A 20,009-nucleotide genomic window follows, 5' to 3' on the forward strand; every position below is an offset into this window, starting at 1 on the left:
TTTGGAAACAGGAAGTGGGAGATCATAAATGTGTTGGCACATTGAGGTACACAGCCAGGGAGAAGGTTTATGTGGGTAGCACTGAAGAAGGTTAGACTGCCCCATTCCACAAGTGACTCAGTAGGCGACTGACAGGCTCTGAGATTATGCACCTCCAGAGCAAGGTGGGGTTAGCCATGTGCTAACCTTCATGCGTATGGAAACCCACACTGACAACATAATAACACAGGAACACCAGTCGCCGTGGTACAAGGTGCTGACATAAGTAGGACATAAGGACATCCTAGCACTAAAACTGGAGTAAGATGTGGCAGAGAAAATATCTAGTGTGGACTCATCGAGTATCCAGGCTAAAGACAAGGTAAACAGTGCTGCAAACCTAGAGGCCACACTACGAAGAGAGAGAAGCAGAAAGCAGAAGACATATTTTCGTTTATCTTTGGACAATAAGGATGTTTTGACATCCAGAGTGAAGCTTAGGAAAGAAAATTTTGCTGCAACAGCTATTACTGGCAATGTGGAAGTACAGGATATGGTGGGAGCAAAATTAGACAAAGATTATAGGGACACAATGGAAGTAACAGAACGAATTATCAGGCCCAAAGATAGTCTGATGTCGGCGACAAAGCATTGTACAGAAAGTGCAGCGTTAGATACGCAAACCCGAAGTTTGCAAGAGAAGTTTCTGCCCGTCCCCAATCTAATACTCAGATGCTTGCAGTTGGTTTGATCTGTGTTTGGTTGACAGTCTGGATACCAAAATCGAAGAAAATCTTGAAGACTCTCCAATAAATATGAATATAACTGGCAGGTAGGAGATGAGGTATTGGTGTAACAAATGCTGTGCAGGTAGGTCATGAATCATCTCAGTAGCTCAATTGGTAGAAAAGTGTGTGCTTCAGTTTTCTTAGGTCTGTCCACATTCGTTCCTTTTAATGAGTGTCAGGGCGCTGATGACCTCGATGTTGAGCGCCCATAAGCCCCTACACTTACACACACACACACACACACACACACACACACACACACACACACACACAATTGGTAGAACACTTGCCCACAAACAGGGTACGACTTGTGCTTTTACCAGTGGGGGGGGTGGGGGGGGGGGATGCCTTAATGGGTTAGTAGAATTATATATGTTACTTGCTTGGACCGTGGCGTTACGCATGGTTAAACAGCTATTTATAAATATATGTTAATGCCGAAACTCACTATTCACGCGTATGCACTATCAGAAAAGCCATTCCTTGTTATATCTTTAAAAGTACATTATAGGAAAAGCTTATTTACAAAATAATCTACATACAGGTATACGAGGGGAATTCAAAAAGCAGAGGCACATTTGTGAAAAGCTGCACTTATTCTGATGATAGAAAACTGAAACATATTAATAGTATTAATAGTAAGACTTATTAAAAACTTTCAGAGTTCGGTTCCACAAATTTAAATTATATGTAAAGTTTTACTCCAGTGCGTGGGAAATAAACACCCCAGGTTGGAATGCATAAATTAAAACCAGAGGAGGGGATGGTCTGATGCAAAGGGGGGGGGGGGAATCCCCCCCATCCCCCCCTGCAAATCGCACACTGCCCTCAAAAGCCGCAGGTCCCAGATTTGAGTCCCAGTCCGACAATCAGTTTTAATCTACCAGGAAGTAACAATATGATTATGCTTAGTACTAACGCAGATCATAATGGCAGATAAGATACTGTTAACTATCTCGTAGAGGAAGAGAACGATATTACTTTATATGACAGAGTTATCTATCGTGCGCTAAAAGTGAAGGTGTTTGGAATGCCAGTTTACTGTCTGGTAGACAGTGGATCAGAGGCTTGTGCGGTGTTGTAAGGATTTCCGGAATCCATCCCAAATGGGAAAATACTAGTTGCGATGCCAGTAATGGGCTTGTACATATTTGAAGCCAGTGGCAAAATAATCAAAGCAGTTACATATGAGGATTTACTATCTATGGAACTGAGACATACAAAATTGGAGTACTAGTTACGGTTGTTTCAGGGCTTAGAGTAGATGTAGTTATAGGAACTGATCCCTTGTCGCAGTTCCAGGGAAAGACAGATTTCGATAAAAACACAGTTTCATTGATGCTAGGAGACGAACCAATTATAGTGTCATGTCTCTGACAAGACAGAGCTGCAGAGGAAGCAGATTTGCTGTTAGCAATGAGGGTGATAACGAAGTGATGTAGAGGGGTATAGCGAATTTGGCGATAAGATACAAGAATCTAAAGATGAACCTAAGGAGACTGAGAAGGGTCTGTGAGGTAAAGAATATCTCAGAACAGCAGAGGGTACAGCTCTTGAAAGTAGACCACTAATGAAGTATCAAACTGACCTGTTATTGTTAGAAACTATGAGTGTCACCAGATGGTGAAATCAGATCAAGGTTTCTTTGAAAAGCCTTATTTAATACCAATTGCACAACAAGGAACTATGACGTAGGAGACTGAATGCATGCTCGAATGGGGACGATTGTGCATGTGAAGACCTCTACAACAATCAATTTATGATAGTACCTAAATGTAATGGTAGTGTGCACTTACAAGGGAAGGACACGATGTTGGGATCACGGGTTTACTTCAGTTTTTGTACATCCCTAGCAGACCATTAAAACAACATAATGCCCATGTAGTAAGATGCACTACTCTGGCAATTCTGATAAACTGCAAGAGAAGTTTTACACGTCTTTTATGTAACTGATATACAGGGTGAGTCACCTAACGTTACCGCTGGATGTATTTCGTAAACCACATCAAATACTGACGAATCGATTCCACGGACCGAACGTGAGGAGAGGGGCTAGTGTAATTGGTTAATACAAACCATAAAAAAATGCACGTAAGTACGTTTTTTAACACAAACCTGCGGTTTTTTAAATGGAACCCCGTTAGTTTTGTTAGCATATCTGAACATATAAACAAATACGGAATCAGTGCCGTTTATTGCATTGTAAAATGTTAATTACATCCGGAGATATTGTAACCTAAAGTTGACGCTTGAGTACCACTCCTCCGCTGTTCGATCGTGTGTATCGGAGAGCACCGAATTACGTAGGGATCCAAAGGGAACGGTGATGGACCTTAGGTACAGAAGGGACTGGAACAGCACATTACGTCCACATGCTAACACCTTTTTATTGGTCTTTTTCACTGACGCACATGTACATTACCATGAGGGGTGAGGTACAGGTACACACGTGGTTTCCGTTTTCTATTACGGAGTGGAATAGAGTGTGTCCCGACATGTCAGGCCAATAGATGTTCAATGTGGTGGCCATCATTTGCTGCACACAGTTGCAATCTCTGGCGTAATGAATGTTGTACACGCCGCAGTACATCTGGTGTAATGTCGCCGCAGGCTGCCACAATACACTGTTTCATATCCTCTGGGGTTGTAGGCACATCACGGTACACATTCTCCTTTAACGTACCCCACAGAAAGAAGTCCAGTGGTGTAAGATCAGGAGAATGGGCTGGCCAATTTATGCGTCCTCCACGTCCTATGAAACTCCCGTCGAACGTGTACCTCACCTCTCATGGTAATGTACATGTGCGTCAGTGAAAAAGACCAATAAAAAGGTGTTAGCATGAGGACGTAATGTGCTGTTCCAGTCTCTTCTGTGCCTAAGGTCCATCACCGTTCCCTTTGGATCCCTACGTAATTCAGTGCTCTCCGATACACACGATCGAACAGCGGAGGAGTGGTACTCAAGCGTCAACTTTAGGTTACAATATCTCCGGATATAATTAACATTTTACAATGCAATAAACGGCACTGATTACGTATTTGTTTATATGTTCAGATGTGCTAACAAAACTAACGGGGTTCCATTTAAAAAAACGTAGGTTTGTGTTAAAAACATACTTCCGTGCATTTTTTTATGGTTTGTATTAACCAATTACACTAGCCCCTCTCCTCAAGTTCGGTCTGTGGAATCGGTTCGTCAGTATTTGATGTGGTTTACGAAATATATCCAGCGGTAATGTTAGGTGACTCACCCTGTATTTGTGCGATGGTACCAAGCCTAAGAAGTCATTGTGATCAAGTGATTAACGTTTGTGCTTTACAAGAAGGTCGTCGAGGAGGCGACAGTTCGCAATCCACTAACACTTTTTAATCTTTATTTTTGCACTGGTCACATTATTTAATTTATATGACATATGAGAGGTAATATAATGAAAAAACCAACGGGCATATTCATGAAGTTGTTGTAAATTTCAGATGTTATTTGACTACTTACTATTTGTAGTTACATTTTTACGGACGTGGCACAGGCTTGGAAAGCCCAAGTCAAACAATGATAAATAATGATGCGAATGACGTTATTCACAATCAGTAACCGGCCGCTGTGGCCGAGCGGTTCTAGGCGCTTCAGTCCGGAACCGCGCTGCTGCTACGGTCGCAGGTTCGAATCCTGCCTCGGGCATGGATGTGTGTGATGTCCTTAGGTTAGTTAGGTTTAATTAGTTTTAAGTTCTAGGGGACTGATGACCTCAGATGTTAAGTCCCATAGTGCTTAGAGCCATTTGAACCACAATCAGTAATATACACTCCTGGAAATAGAAAAAAGAACACATTGACACCGGTGTGTCAGACCCACCATACTTGCTCCGGGCACTGCGAGAGGGCTGTACAAGCAATGATCACACGCACGGCACAGCGGATACACCAGGAACCGCGGTGTTGGCCGTCGAATGGCGCTAGCTGCGCAGCATTTGTGCACCGCCGCCGTCAGTGTCAGCCAGTTTGCCGTGGCATACGGAGCTCCATCGCAGTCTTTAACACTGGTAGCATGCCGCGACAGCGTGGACGTGAACCGTATGTGCAGTTGACGGACTTTGAGCGAGGACGTATAGTGGGCATGCGGGAGGCCGGGTGGACGTACCGCCGAATTGCTCAACACGTGGGGCGTGAGGTCTCCACAGTACATCGATGTTGTCGCCAGTGGTCGGCGGAAGGTGCACGTGCCCGTCGACCTGGGACCGGACCGCAGCGACGCACGGATGCACGCCAAGACCGTAGGATCCTACGCAGTGCCGTAGGGGACCGCACCGCCACTTCCCAGCAAATTAGGGACACTGTTGCTCCTGGGGTATCGGCGAGGACCATTCGCAACCGTCTCCATGAAGCTGGGCTACGGTCCCGCACACCGTTAGGCCGTCTTCCGCTCACGCCCCAACATCGTGCAGCCCGCCTCCAGTGGTGTCGCGACAGGCGTGAATGGAGGGACGAATGGAGACGTGTCGTCTTCAGCGATGAGAGTCGCTTCTGCCTTGGTGCCAATGATGGTCGTATGCGTGTTTGGCGCCGTGCAGGTGAGCGCCACAATCAGGACTGCATACGACCGAGGCACACAGGGCCAACACCCGGCATCATGGTGTGGGGAGCGATCTCCTACACTGGCCGTACACCACTGGTGATCGTCGAGGGGACACTGAATAGTGCACGGTACATCCAAACCGTCATCGAACCCATCGTTCTACCATTCCTAGACCGGCAAGGGAACTTGCTGTTCCAACAAGACAATGCACGTCCGCATGTATCCCGTGCCACCCAACGTGCTCTAGAAGGTGTAAGTCAACTACCCTGGCCAGCAAGATCTCCGGATCTGTCCCCCATTGAACATGTTTGGGACTGGATGAAGCGTCGTCTCACGCGGTCTGCACGTCCAGCGCGAACGCTGGTCCAACTGAGGCGCCACGTGGAAATGGCATGGCAAGCCGTTCCACAGGACTACATCCAGCATCTCTACGATCGTCTCCATGGGAGAATAGCAGCCTGCATTGCTGCGAAAGGTGGATATACACTGTACTAGTGCCGACATTGTGCATGCTCTGTTGCCTGTGTCTATGTGCCTGTGGTTCTGTCAGTGTGATCATGTGATGTATCTGACCCCAGGAATGTGTCAATAAAGTTTCCCCTTCCTGGGACAATGAATTCACGGTGTTCTTATTTCAATTTCCAGGAGTGTAGTAAGTCACAATGGGCCGGACCAGAAGAGTAATGTGGAATTACTCGTCGGATATGCTCTCGACATCATACGTTACAAGATTGTATTTGTCACACAGACATGAAAAATAAACTGAAACTTCATGCAAATACATGTGTTTTTTTTCATTATCTTACCTGTCAAATGTCTTAAATTAATATGAGCAGTGATGAAAAAATAGATTAAGAAATAATTCGAGCCGGAGTCGAACCGTCGCGTCGTCATGCACGCTCGTCTTACGAACCTCGAACATTAATCGCTTGACCACCATGAACTCCACTGTCCGGCACCTACGCACAGATACATGAGTCACATAATAGACGCGTGAAACTTCTCTTGCGATTTTCTCAGAATTACCAAAGTAGTGCGCCTTACTACTTGGAATTAACGTTGTTTTAACGGCCTATTAAAGGTGTACAAATTTTGAAATAACTCTGTGATCCCAACGTCGTAGCCTCGCTTGTTAGTACTAAATGCATGCAGAGTAAAGAAGCAAAAGCTACTGTCCTCAGAACATTGCAGATCTGAAAAGATTTGTGGATGATAGAGATAGTTAGTGCCTTTTAGGGAGTCTGCCATTATCAGCTGGTACACGAATTGACGGTTTGTGTGTCCTCAGCTTAATGATGTCTCATTTCTGTCTTCAGGTCTCATGGCAGTCTTCTCTATCCGTAGTTGTATGAATGGGTCTAGTGTATCAAGAGATAAATTAAAACGCTAAGCCTGATTCTACAGTTATACTGCATGGACAGCGAGGCAGTAGTAAGCGTAAAACTTTCATTCCTGTCACCATTTTGTAGCGGTGTCAGTGAGAAAAAGTTCCGCAAAGACTTGACATTAGATGTAAAGTTGGCTGGAAGGCCCTAGGTGCTCCTATTCTCAAATATTGGATGAATATAGTCTGGATAATTGGCGCTCCATTTTAAGCAAAATTTACTCTTTCACGCATCTCGATGTTTATGGCGTCATAACTCCCAAATCATGTGTAGTAAAATTATGTATATTTACATGTGCGCCGCACCTACTAGTTATTACCGATTTCATTCAAAGTTGTGGAATATGCTGGGGCTTGAGCACAGTGACTAGCGAACGTAACTGGCGGCCGGTACACGACACTTTATTGGTGCCCCCTCTGCCCCCTCTCCCCCCCCCCCCCCCCCCTCCTCAGCGCACGGGATACAATATTACACTTTATTGGCGCATATAGCATATAGAAATATAATAGAAATTAATAATAGTAATAACAATAATAATAATGACAATATATTTTCTGGAAAATCTTGTTTGTCTCGAAGACCATTTGACGCCCCTCTGCAAGTGGCTTCCGTGACATGAGACGCCCTTCGCTACGTCACTGCTTAACCACAAATGAAAATGACAAGTGGGAGCTCGAAATGGCCAAAAATATAACAGGCAAATATATTTGCGACAAAAAGTCACATAATTTTCTGCGCTGGATAAACATTTAATTAGATTTATCCATGTGCGAGAATCTGCCGAAGAAACGTCAAGATCACCATACATCCCACTCACTACCAACATAAATCGTCTGGGTTCCCCTTGCAACTCACAAATAATTCGCGGAGGTATGTAATTTAGAGCAACTGAGGGAACAACGGATAACAGATAAAAATAACGATCACAAATAACTGATCATAACGCCCGCCACCAGAGTCGCATTATCGATTTATGATCGCACGTTCGATATGTATCGTTTGTGCTCCGCGACTTCGATAGGCAATCATTCTTGGAAATTACCGAAAATGGAATGCCAAGTGGAGAAATCTGAACATTTTCCTTTGTTTGTGTTCAATAGAGGGGTGATAGCAACGGAGACAGCCAGAACATTTGCGCCGTGTATGGGGTTAATGTTAATGGACAGGGAACGGCAAGAAAATGTTTTTTTTTTCTTTTTAATGAGCATCATCTTGACATAGTGATTCTCCCCTTTCAGGAAGATTCATTCCACCATCGTGTGAAATATGCATGCAAAGGAGAAGGTCCAAAAATCGGGTGCACGAGTACCACATGCTCTAAGCCAAGATCAAAAATTATACTCTACTGGCCATTAAAACTGAGACACCAAGAAGAAATGCAGATGATAAACGGGTACTCATTAGACAAACACATTACACAAGAACTGACATGTGATTACATTTTCACGCAATTTGGGTTCATAGATCCCGAGAAATCAGTACCCAGAACAACCACCTTCGGCCGTAATAACGGCCTTGATACGCCTGAGCGTTGTGTCGAACAGATATTGGATGGCGTGTATATGTATAGCTGCCCATGCAGCTTCAACAAGATACCACAGTTCATCAAGAGTAGTGACTGGCGTATTGTGACTAGCCAGTTGCTCGGCCACCATTGACCAGACGTTTTCAATTGGTCAGAGATCTGGAGAATGTGCTGGCCAGGGGAGCAGTCGAACATTTTCTGTATCCAGAAACGCCCGTACAGGACCTGCAACATGTGATCGTGCATTATCCTGCTGAAATGTAGGGTTTCGCAGGGATCGAATGAAGGGTAGAGGCACGGGTCGTAACACTTCTGAAATGTAACGTCCACTGTTCAAAGTGCCGTCAATGCGAATAAGAGGTGACTGACCGAGACGTGTCACCAATGGCAACCCAATGGCGATGACGAATACACGCTTCCAATGTGCGTTCACCGTGATGTCGCCAAACACGGATGGGACCATCAAGATGCTGTAAACAGATCCTGGATTCAACCGAAAAAATGACGTTTTGCCATTCGTGCACCCAGGTTCGTCGTTGAGTACACCATCGCAGGTGCTCCTGTCTGTGATACAGTGTCAAGGGTAAAAGCAGCCATGGACTCCGAGCTGATAGTCCATGCTGCTGCAAACGTCGTCGAACTGTTCGTGGACATGTTTGTTGTCTTGCAAACGTCCCCATCTGTTGACTCAGGGAACGAGACGTGGCTGCACGATCCGTTACAGCCATGAGGATAAGATGCCTGTCATCTCGATTGCTAGTGATACGAGGCCGTTGGGATGCAGCACGGCGTTCCGTATTATCCTCCTGAACCCAGCGATTCCATATTCTGCTAACAGTCATTGGATCTCGACCAAGGCGAGCAGCAATGTCGCGATACGATAAACCGCAATCGCGATAGGCTACATTCCGACCTTTATCAAAGTCGGAAACGTGATGGTACGTATTTCTCCTCCTTACACGAGGCATCACAACAACGTTTCACCAGGCAACGCCGGTCAACTGCTGTTTGTGTATGAGAAATCGGTTGGAAACTTTCTTCATGTCAGCACGTTGTAGGTGTCGCCTCCGGCGCCAACCTTGTGTGAATGCTCTGAAAAGCTAATCATTTGCATATCACAGCATCTTCTGCCTGTCAGTTGAATTTCGCGTCTGTAGCACGTCATCTTCGTGGTGCAGCAATTTTAATGGGCAGTAGGGTATGAATGGATGGCCATATGTGCATCTCTGCTTGCTCGTCATCGACTGACTCGTGAACAGTACCGACCATTCCTATTCTGTGTCGTTACTCGTGACAAAGACTGATGTCTTTCTGATAACACAAGGAAAAGAAAGGAATGGCTGAGCCCAAACAAAGCAGCAACTCCCCGTACTAAGACCTAAGCGCATCCACAAAAGATAATGTTATGCATTTGGCAGAACAGTTACTGTAGTGCGCTAAGACTTGTTTTCCCGAAGTGTACCCATGCCATGACTGCTGACTCTTATTCTCAACAAATGAGAAGTCTTGCGGACGCAGTTAGAGAGCTACGACCAGGAAGATTACGTGAAGTGATGTTACTCCACGATAACGCCTCCCCGCATTCAGTCAATTACCAGAAGAAATTTGTTTTCCTGCACCTAGAGCATCACCTCGGCCAAAAATTTTTTGTACAAGGCTTTTGTATGTGTCCCAGACTTTGACGAAGCAGTGACAACATTCGTATATTTTTCCGCTTACTCATACAGCGTTTTTTCAATCCTCTACAACTCTCTTATAAGCGAACGTAAACTGTTGGAAACGATTTTCCAGAAATGGCTATAGCATGTTACGCTGTACGAGATAATTACTTCGTTCAACTTTCCGTTTGTTTGCAATGTAACGTAACAAATGAAACTTAAAAAAAAGTTTCCGTATAATGGATTCGATTCCACGACCCCTAGGATTACCTTTCTGCAGTCTTTCCGCTGTCCGTACCACTGCCTATGGATTACACTACAGTAAATGGGGCGGCTGGAGTGGCCGAGCGGTTCTAGGCGCTTCAGTCTGGAACCGCGCGACCACTACGGTCGCAGATTTGAATCCTGCCTCGAGCATGGATTTGTGTGATGTCCTTAGGTTAGTTAAAGTTCAAGTAGTTCTAAGTTCGAGGAAACTGATGACCTCAGATGTTAAGTCCCATAGTGCTCAGCGCCATTTTTGAACAGTAAATGGCTGACGTCTCGGCTCACCCTGCGCCAAAAAACGCTGTTTTTTCTAAATGCTTGGCCGTTTGGCACTCTCACTTCTGTCACTTTCATTTCTGTCATATTCGACGAAATCGGTGTTGATGAATTACCCGTTTAGTAATATAGATGCTAAATTTTCTCTGTTAGCAGCTTCATTGCGGTTTGCAGGCTAGATTTAGAAGGAACCTCTCGACATTGTTTTAAGCGATTTAGGGAAATCACGAAAACCTAATACTGGATGGCCCGACTGGGTTTCGACGCGCCAGCCTCCCGAATGCGAGTCCGTGTGTTAGGCTGTAGTCACAGTGGCATCGATATCGGATTACCCCGTCGACGACCGACATCGCAGAAGACGGCCGGTTTTTTTTTCTTTTTTTTTTTGTGTCAGCATGCCACAATGGGCGCGGTGACACCGTAGCCGATCTTTTCTCCAGAATGTAAGGACTTAGGTCGACAATCGGTGAAATTCAAATCAGTTTGTTTCCTTCCTTCAAATAAACCGACGTTCTCACATATGGGCTGTGAGAAACTGAGAAGATTAATCCAGAAAGAGTGATTTTGTGACGTCCTGAGAATAATAATGTCATAATCGGGATATAGTTTGGACTCTATGAACTAAAATCGCAGGTTTACTGGAAACCATGATGTGTCTAGACAAGACAGCCTAGACACAATGAGAGGAAGCCGAAAGGCACGCGCTAAGCTAAAGCAGGATGGCGTGAGGTCTGAAACAGGATACGTAATGAATGCTATAAAGAAAAGTACGTAGCTTCTGGAATACTTAACTTTAATCCAGCCTTGGTACATCGCTATTGACGAGACAAGTGAGACTCTTTAGATACAAGCTATGTAAGGCTAATGGCGCCTTGCTAGGTCGTAGCCATTGACTTAGCTGAAGGCTATTCTAACTATCTGCTCTGCAAATGAGCGAGGCTTCGTCAGTGTGCATCGCTAGCTACGTCGTCCGTACAACTGGGGCGAGTGCTAGTACGTCTCTCTAGACCTGCCGTGTGGTGGCGCTCGGTCTGCTATCACTGAAAGTGGCGACACGCGGGTGCGACATGTACTAATGGACCGCGGCCGATTTAAAGCTACCACCTAGCAAGTGTGGTGTCTGGCGGTGACACCACAAACCACACTTACGCAAAATTATAACCTCACAAATAATTTGCTCAAGCTGCATACCTCATGCTTAAAGTTACTTTAGAGAAGTGCTTCACAACCTGGCGGTAATTACTGCCTGAGGGCTAAAATGAAAATTTCTAAGCGCTAAAAACTATTCTGTTTAATACAAGAATAAACTGTCCATTGTATGTTGTATTGTGCTTTATTAAACTCGTGCTATTAGCTAATTTCGACAGCGAGCCATTATCAAGCACATTTGATATGTATTACATAGCGTGCTCATCAGACAATGAACACGATATGTAATACATGACATATTCGATGTGCTTGACAATGGTTCACGGCCAAAATTACCTAATACCATGATTTTACGGGGGTAATCCCAAAAGTAAGGTCTCCTATTTTTTTTATAAGTACATAGACCTGTTTATTTCTACAATGGTTTACATCAGTATACAGCTTGAACATTTAGCTATTTTTCGACATAATCAACATTTCTGTCGATGTTTTTCTGTAGATGCTGTGCAGTTTTTGTATGCCCATGTCATACCAGCTAGCCGCCATGCTGTTCAGAAAGTTATGAACCGCTTCTTTCACCTCGTCGTCGGAGCTGAATAGCTTTCAGGCCAAATGTTCTTTTAACCTAGGGAACAGGTGATAGTCTCTGGGCGCCAAGTCAGGACTATATAGAGTGGGTGGAGGCCGGCCGCGGTAGCCGAGCGGTTCTAGGCGTTTCAGTCCGGATCCGCGCGACCGCTACGGTCGCAGGTTCGAATCCTGCTTCGGGTATGGATGTGTGTGATGCCCTTAGGTTAGTTAGGTTTAAGTAGTTCTAAGTTGTAGGGGACTGATGACCTCACATGTTAAGTCCCATGGTGCTCAGAGCCATTTGAACCACGAGTGGGTGGGTGATTATGTTTCACTGAAACTGCTGCAGAAGAGCAACGGTTTGCCGAGCGATGTGTGGGCGAGCGTTGTCATGGAGAATGTGTACGCCCGTGCTCAACATTCCTCTTCTCCGGTTCTGAATAGCCCGTTTGAGTTTTTTCAGAGTCTCGCAGTACCTGTCAGCGTTAATTGTGCCCCAGCTATTCAGCTCCGACGACGGGGTGAAAGAAGAGGTTCATAACTTTCTAAACAGCATGGCGGCGAGCTGGTATGACATGGGCATACGAAAACTGCCACAGCGTCTACAAAAATGCATCGACAAAAGTGGTGATTATGTCGGAAAATAGCTGAATGTTCAAGCTGTAAACTGATGTAAACCATTCTAGAAATAAACAGGTCTATGTACTTAAAAGAAATAGGAACCTTACTTTTGGGATTACCCTCGTAATAAAGCACAATACAGCCTACAACGGACAATATATTCTTGTATTAAACACTTACAGCCCGTGGATCCCCACGGAAGCAATTAGATTCTGTTTCAGCCATGAAACTAAATCATTTTCAAAAGATCATTTCTACTATCACAATTTTGTAATATTATAATACAGATTATACAAGTTATCAATAACCACTTTTTCTCAATTTGTAGCATTCATGCAGTGGAGATTACAGGTTCCTCACATAGTCCACCCCTACACACATGTGCTTTGTCCCGTACATCGCTGATGATAAAAGATATATGCGTAACGAACGCTGAATGTCTCAAGAAAACGTCTTCTGCAAATTGTAGATGGTTACAGCGGTGATCCAGAAAGTGCTTCATTACTCGTTTCGGGACAAATGAATTATCTGACAGCACGACACATCAGTAATTACATAAGTGCTACTATAGTGTTATATACAGTATTATTATTATTATTATTATTATTATTATTATTATTATTATTAGTAGTAGTAGTAGTAGTAGTAGTGGTTGTCTTCACACACAAAGCATTAACAGCCTGAAGTCTTCCAGTTTGCCGGCCCGAACGGCCGAGCGGTTCTAGGCGCTACAGTCTGGAACTGCGCGAGCGCTATAGTCGCAGGTTTGAATCCTGCCTCGGGCATGGATGTGTGTGATGTCCTTAGGTTAGTTAGGTTCAAGTAGTTCTAAGTTCTAGGGGACTGATGACCACACCAGTTATGTCCCATAGTGCTCACAGCCATTTGTACCATTTGAATCTTCCCGTTTCTGACAGTTCAGTAGTAAGTAGCGCAGCAATCCCGTGATTCACGAACAGTAAGACACCTTTCATCATGGTTCATTTCGTTGAAGTGTGCAGGTGAAGAAAGTGCCACCATGGAGAGGGGTAACGCATGGGAAGCAGTATGTTCTGTAACAAGCGTCTACTCTCGTTGCGGGTAGTTAGTTGCGGGTAGCATTGCGATGCATCACGAATTCCTTCGTCATTCATTCTAAAACACACACACACACACACACACACACACACACACACACACACACACAACACAACACAAAAGTGTTCCAAGAAAACTTTCATTCTACATGATTCTTGAGTTTCTCCCGGCGTCTTTGATAATCAAAATATCCACGGGTGTGCTGCCGGTCTATAGTGTCCAACGGGCACAATATTTCGGCGATCATACATGTCGCCATCATCAGGTGAACTGACGGACTGAGCTCCTGTGAATGTGCCGGCACGGAGATCTACCGCGCGACTGTGGCGCGGGGCGCGGACGGGGGAGGGAGCGCGCCGCGGGCGGAGGGTATTTAAATCGGCCGCCGCCGCGACCGAACCCAGTTCCCTCTGAGCAGCCATGGCGTACGGATCTCCGTGCCGGCACGTTCACAGGAGCTCAGTCCGTCAGTTCACCTGATGATGGCGACATGTATGGTCGCCGAAATATTGTGCCCGTTGGACACTATAGGCCGGCAGCACACCCGTGGATATTTTGATTTCATTCTACAGTTTACCAGTTTACTTAGGTGCTAAATTTGGTGATAATGTGGGGGAGGAGGTACTAGCTAATGTCTAATTGTACTCAGGGGTAATGGTCTAAGAAAGGTTTGGAAGCACTGATGTAGAGGATCTGGTTTTTACGCCAGTAGGGTGGTGATTCTGTTACATAAAGTGGTTTGCAAATGCAGTGTGGTTTCTCCACTTGTCAGTGCTTTACGTGTGGAAGGTGTCTTATTCTAAGCTTTATCTTTCACGTGTATGCGAAACGACAGTCACTGAACGTTAATTAACGTATGCAAAGTCAGCAAAACACCGTGTTTGTAATCTTACTTCTCAGGATCACCATTAATCATCTCTAGTACATAAAGCCAAAGACTAATACGTGGAACACTTGGGGATAACGAAAGCTATTTTCGAGTACTTGTAGAGGTGCGATTCAAGCCCTATTAAAGAAAATCTAAAACATTAAAGATGCGAATCTGGCTCAAGCAGAACTAGTGACACTTCGGTATTTGGCGATTACATCTTTCCAATATGTGGTATATCTTCACTCTTGCATCCCAAATGTTAAGAAATGTTTAAATTTATTCTGTACCGGATTTTGAAACCATGCTTCGTGCAAAATGGTTCAAATGGCTCTGAGCACTATGGGACTTAACCTCTGAGGTCATCAGTCCCCTAGAACTCAGAACTACTTAAACCTAACTAACCTAAGGACATCACACACGTCCATGCCCGAGGCAGGATTCGAACCTGCGACGTAGTAGTCGCGCGGTTCCAGACTGAAGCGCCTAGAACCGCTCGGCCACCCCGGCCGGCTGCTTTGTGCAAGTGGACTAAAAAGACACTGATGATTTCCTTTGTTAGAATCCACACTCAATCTGAAGTAATACAGGCACTAGAAACCTTGTTTCTGTCTCAAATCAACTGAGCAAGTGCTTAAAAAGCATTGGAGTTTCCAGTACAAGAATCCGATTATCTGAATTTCTGCCAGTATTGCATTCACTTACGCTATTTTTAGAAGTAAGTGAGCCGCTGTGAAACGTCAACTGTATCTTTTATTAGTTAAATAATAATTACTCACAAATTTTAAGCATGCATCAGATAATAGAGGCAGCATACAATTTCACCACGCAAATTAACTCTTAGGTGCTCATAACTTCATTGGAAAAATCTTTATACACCGAAGTCTCACATCCTACCGCTGTAGTATAATAAACCGTACTGTGAGCAACGTGTCTAGGAGAGATCACTATTGCAGTGTCTCAGTGAAACAACAAAAAATGGTTCAAATGGCTCTGAGCACTATGGGACTTAACATCTGAGGTCATCAGTCCCCTAGGACTTAGAACTACTTAAACCTAACTAACCTAAGGACATCACACGCATCCATGCTCGAGGCAGGATTCGAACCTGCGACCGTAGCGGTCGCATGGTTCCAGACTGAAGCGCCTAGAACCGCTCGGCCACTCCAGCCGGCAAACAATCCACAGGCTGGCCCCCACACCGGACCTCGACACTAACCCGCCGGGAGGATTCGTGCCGGGGACCGGCACGCCTTCCCGCTCGGGTAGCAGTGCGTTAGACATCGCGGCTAGCCGGGCGTGAAACAACATATTTTCGTATTATGCACGTATAAATATGAAAATCAAAAACGGCATGTTAGATTCAAATGTAGCGGCTCCTTCTGACGTTAATCGGTGGTGGGAAAAGGAAAGTGATGTCACAAAGTTTAAACCAGTTTTCACTTCTGTCTCATGGTGGTTTTTCCTTCGTCTCCTATATTCGTAAAATTTGTCTGGTAATTCCATTAACTGATGACAGAGCTTACAGTACTCGCCATGTTTTTTCCGAGGCAGATGTAGCTTTTTTTACATGAATTCGGCATCTGTTTAATAGCAAACGCCGCACTGCAACATTAGTCTCAAAGCACGGAGCAAGGGTGGCGGATATCGCTGAAACAACCGGCTGAACGTCAGGATAACCTGAGTATTAAAACTCACTCAAAATGACAGGTTTCTGAAATAACTGATTTTCGGAATTTTATCAGTATTACTTCCTGTAATAAACGTAGAAGTGGGACAAAAATTGAAAAAATTTTGACTCTCTCACTTTCAAGATACATTGAATCAAAATATTAAATAGTCAAATAAAACAAAACTTAATGTCCGATGTTCGCTGCTTTTCTCACAAAGAGATAAGTGGTTCGATACAACAAAAATAACCAGTTTTCTACTACTGATTCTAAGTTTTTGGAACTCTGCCAAAAAATCACGTTGTAATCTAGGATCATAGCATTGTTTGGGCATCATGAATAGTTAGTGCTAAGGAGTGAAAACTAAGGTTGAATGTCTCTGTTTTCCATGTTAATTTGTCCGTCTTTCAAGGGCTGCGCCGGTCCGAGTGGCCGAGCGGTTCTAGGCGCTTCAGTCTGGAACCGCGCGACTGTTACGGTCGCAGGTTCGAATCCTGCCTCGGGAATGGATGTGTGTGATGTCCTTAGGTTAGTTAGGTTTAAGTGGTTCTAAGTTCTAGCGGACTGATGACCTCAGCTGTTAAGTCCCATAGTGCTCAGAGCCATTTGAACTATTTGAACCAAGGGCTACAAGCAGATAATGGCGTATTATGTGGAGACAGGTAACAGATCAGCTACTGTACATTTTTATTGGAAACTACGAATGAAGTTTCTCCAGTCTATTGTGGCTCCTCCCGTTCGTAATATTTTAAAGCAAATCGGGCATTGTACTTCACTGATACCGGACTAGGGATGGCGCCATTCAGTAATACAACAGCGACAAGCTGTTATATAAACTAGATAGGTCGTCTGGCACCCAACATATACATGCATATCATCCAATAGGCCACGCCACATAGTAACAGGTTCAGTATTGTGTCAGCGATGCTGTACCAAATTCTTACGCCTTGGGTTTGTTGTTCGTTTCTGTCAGCATTGTCATAAAAATAGCGCTGATCTATTTTTCAGTTTTGTATAAAAACGCGGTATTTCAAGCAATAGAAATTTTATAAGATAAAAATTACTAGTTTTTAAAAAAGGTTTATTTAAAAGAGAAACATCTTAATACTGTTGCTGCGCCTAACTGATATTACGATTTTTTATGCGGTTATCAGTAAAAACTAAAAAGCAGCTATTATAACCGAGAGCAAACGAATACCTCAACAGTTATTCAGAGCTAAAATACCGATATCGGATTCAACTGGTCGGTTTTTCCCATCCCTAGCACCCCCCTCCTTGAGGTTTTTCTGTATCCGCCATTGGGTTAAAATCTAACCTTCTTCATACATAGAATAGATTCTAACCTCACCTGACCTCCTTGGTCCTGTAAAAAATTGACGAATGAGATCGGACGCACCGTGACCAGGCTGTCGACCGATGTTATCGTGCGACCTCTGGCTACGGCGTGTGACGACCTTTGTTACTGTCCTTCATAGTAATCACCAGCGTCGTGTAGAACCAGTTGCCAGCGATGTGGAAGGCGTGGTATACCGTTAGCAGAGCCTGTTCTGTTGATGGTGCGAATGGAGCGGTCTACAGTTATGGCGATTCTCGTGTACGACTATGATGGTGTTACCCTAACGCATTACGTTCCTCCACGGCAGATCGTCAATGCGCAGTATAACTGTTCGTTTATGGAGCATCACTGGCTGATACATATGGAGGACGCCAGCCTTGCCTCCCGCCCCCGCGTCAGTCGACTGAACAGAGTTATCGAATAGTTGTACTTTCCTATGTAGCACGCGCGTCCGCGTCATCGTACTTTATATGTTTCTGTCTGGCAAATAGATAGCTAACACCCACCTAAGAAAAGTCGCGGCCATTCTAATGATCCTTCGCCGAATATGATTGTCCTCTTGACGATGTAATTAGCCAATTTCCCATGAAGAATAGGCGCATAGAATTCGTCATTCGAGGAAGAGAACCACAAATGTAACTTTTTTATGTCATTAGATGGCATTTCTTGTATATGTGCACAACCAGTTTAAATAAAACTTTCTCAAACTTTGCATGTTCAAAAATGGCTCTGGGCACTATGGGACTTAGAACTACTTAAACCTAAGGACATCACACACATCCATGCCCGAGGCAGGATTCGAACCTGTGACCGTAGCGGTCACGCGGTTCCAGACTGTAGCGCCTAGAACCGCTCGGCCACACTGGCCGGCAAACTTTGCATGTGACTTGATTGTTTTTTATCACGATAAAAGTAAAGTTAGCTCAAGATATCTTTAGCGCCCCCTCCTTGACGTTTTTCTGTATACGCCACTGGGTTAAAATCTAACCTACTTCATACATAGAATAGATTCTAATCTCACCTTACATTGGCCCTGTAAAAAACTGACGAATGAAATCGGACGTGCCGTGACCAAGCAGCCGACCGATGTTATCGTGCGACCTCTGGCTACGGGGTCTGACGACCTTTATCGGTGCCGCTGTGAACGCATCCTTCACCGCTGAATCAATTTGCTCCGTAGCTAAACAGAGCTGCAAGTATCGCACAGAAAGGCGTACACAAACATAGTCTTACCGTCAACTGCCTAGACGGCCGAGCTGGCAGCTGTTGAGGCGATGACAACACGAACCTCTCTGGCGCGATGCCTCAACAACCTCGCCACACACTGCTTTGCGCTGCGCCGTCGCCAAAGGCTGCTCGTTGTAAGGGCAGGGGACTTCGGCGTGGTGGGGAAGCACCAGCGATGCGCTGTCTGTGGCGTCAGACCGACAGAGACAAAGAGAGAGAGAGAGAGAGAGAGAGAGAGAGAGAGCAGGCGATAACCCGTTGTTCCCCCGGACAGGCTTCTGCGTAATGCACCTACAGTACTTCGCACGACGCACGGTGTTAGCCGTTCCAGTGAACTCAGGACGGAGTGTCGCTCACGCACCCTGACTTCTCAGAATGTTGTACGCCGCAGGTCGTGGAGCCCCGTAATTCCGCAGGTGTCTTGCCACAGTAGGCTAGTGTCCGATGTAAAATACTGCAGCTCGCATTTTACAATCACTGGGCTGGACTGCTCCCGCCAGCTGCCGAATCCGAAGGGATGCGGGTGGTTGTCGTGCCTACTCTCCAACACCACCCCCCCCTCCCCCCCCCCCCCCATTGGTAATATCGGATTCTATTTTTAGGGTTCCGTACACCAGTCGGTAAAAAGGGAACCCTTTTCACTTTGTTGAGTGTCTTTCCCACTGTTAAAAACCCTTTTCCTCAGGAAACGATTTAGAAAGGTTATCTGTTCGGTGCGAAAATTGGCGATTGACCCTAAATAACGAAAACCGGTAGGTCATCCACATGAGTACTAAAAGGCTACGAGATAAATCAGTCAAATACGAGGCTTGGAACTTAAATAGTGGCAATTATTTATTCACAAGCGATACAAAAAATGTTTTCAAATGTGCGTGAATTCCTATGGACCAAACTGCAGAGGTCATTGGTCCCTAGACTTACACACTACTTAAACTAACTTATGCTAAGAACAACACACACACACACACACCCATGCCGGAGGGAGGACTCGAACCTCCGGCGGGATGGGCCGCGCAGTCAGTGACATGGCGCCTCTAACC

General features: G+C 45.0%; 1 protein-coding gene across 2 annotated transcripts in view; it reads right to left on the reverse strand.

The window, feature by feature from the left end:
- LOC124552607 (aminopeptidase N-like) overlaps positions 1-19,109 on the reverse strand; it is a 272,739-nt gene extending 253,630 nt beyond the window's left edge. For both annotated transcript variants that reach the window (XM_047126932.1, XM_047126933.1), the window contains exon 1: positions 18,976-19,109. The gene's annotated coding sequence lies outside the window, so the exon portion shown is untranslated. The remainder of the gene's footprint in view (positions 1-18,975) is intronic.
- Between the last annotated feature and the right edge of the window lie 900 nt (positions 19,110-20,009).

The sequence above is a fragment of the Schistocerca americana genome, chromosome 10 (genome assembly GCF_021461395.2).
Source record: "Schistocerca americana isolate TAMUIC-IGC-003095 chromosome 10, iqSchAmer2.1, whole genome shotgun sequence".
Lineage (NCBI taxonomy): Eukaryota > Metazoa > Arthropoda > Insecta > Orthoptera > Acrididae > Schistocerca > Schistocerca americana.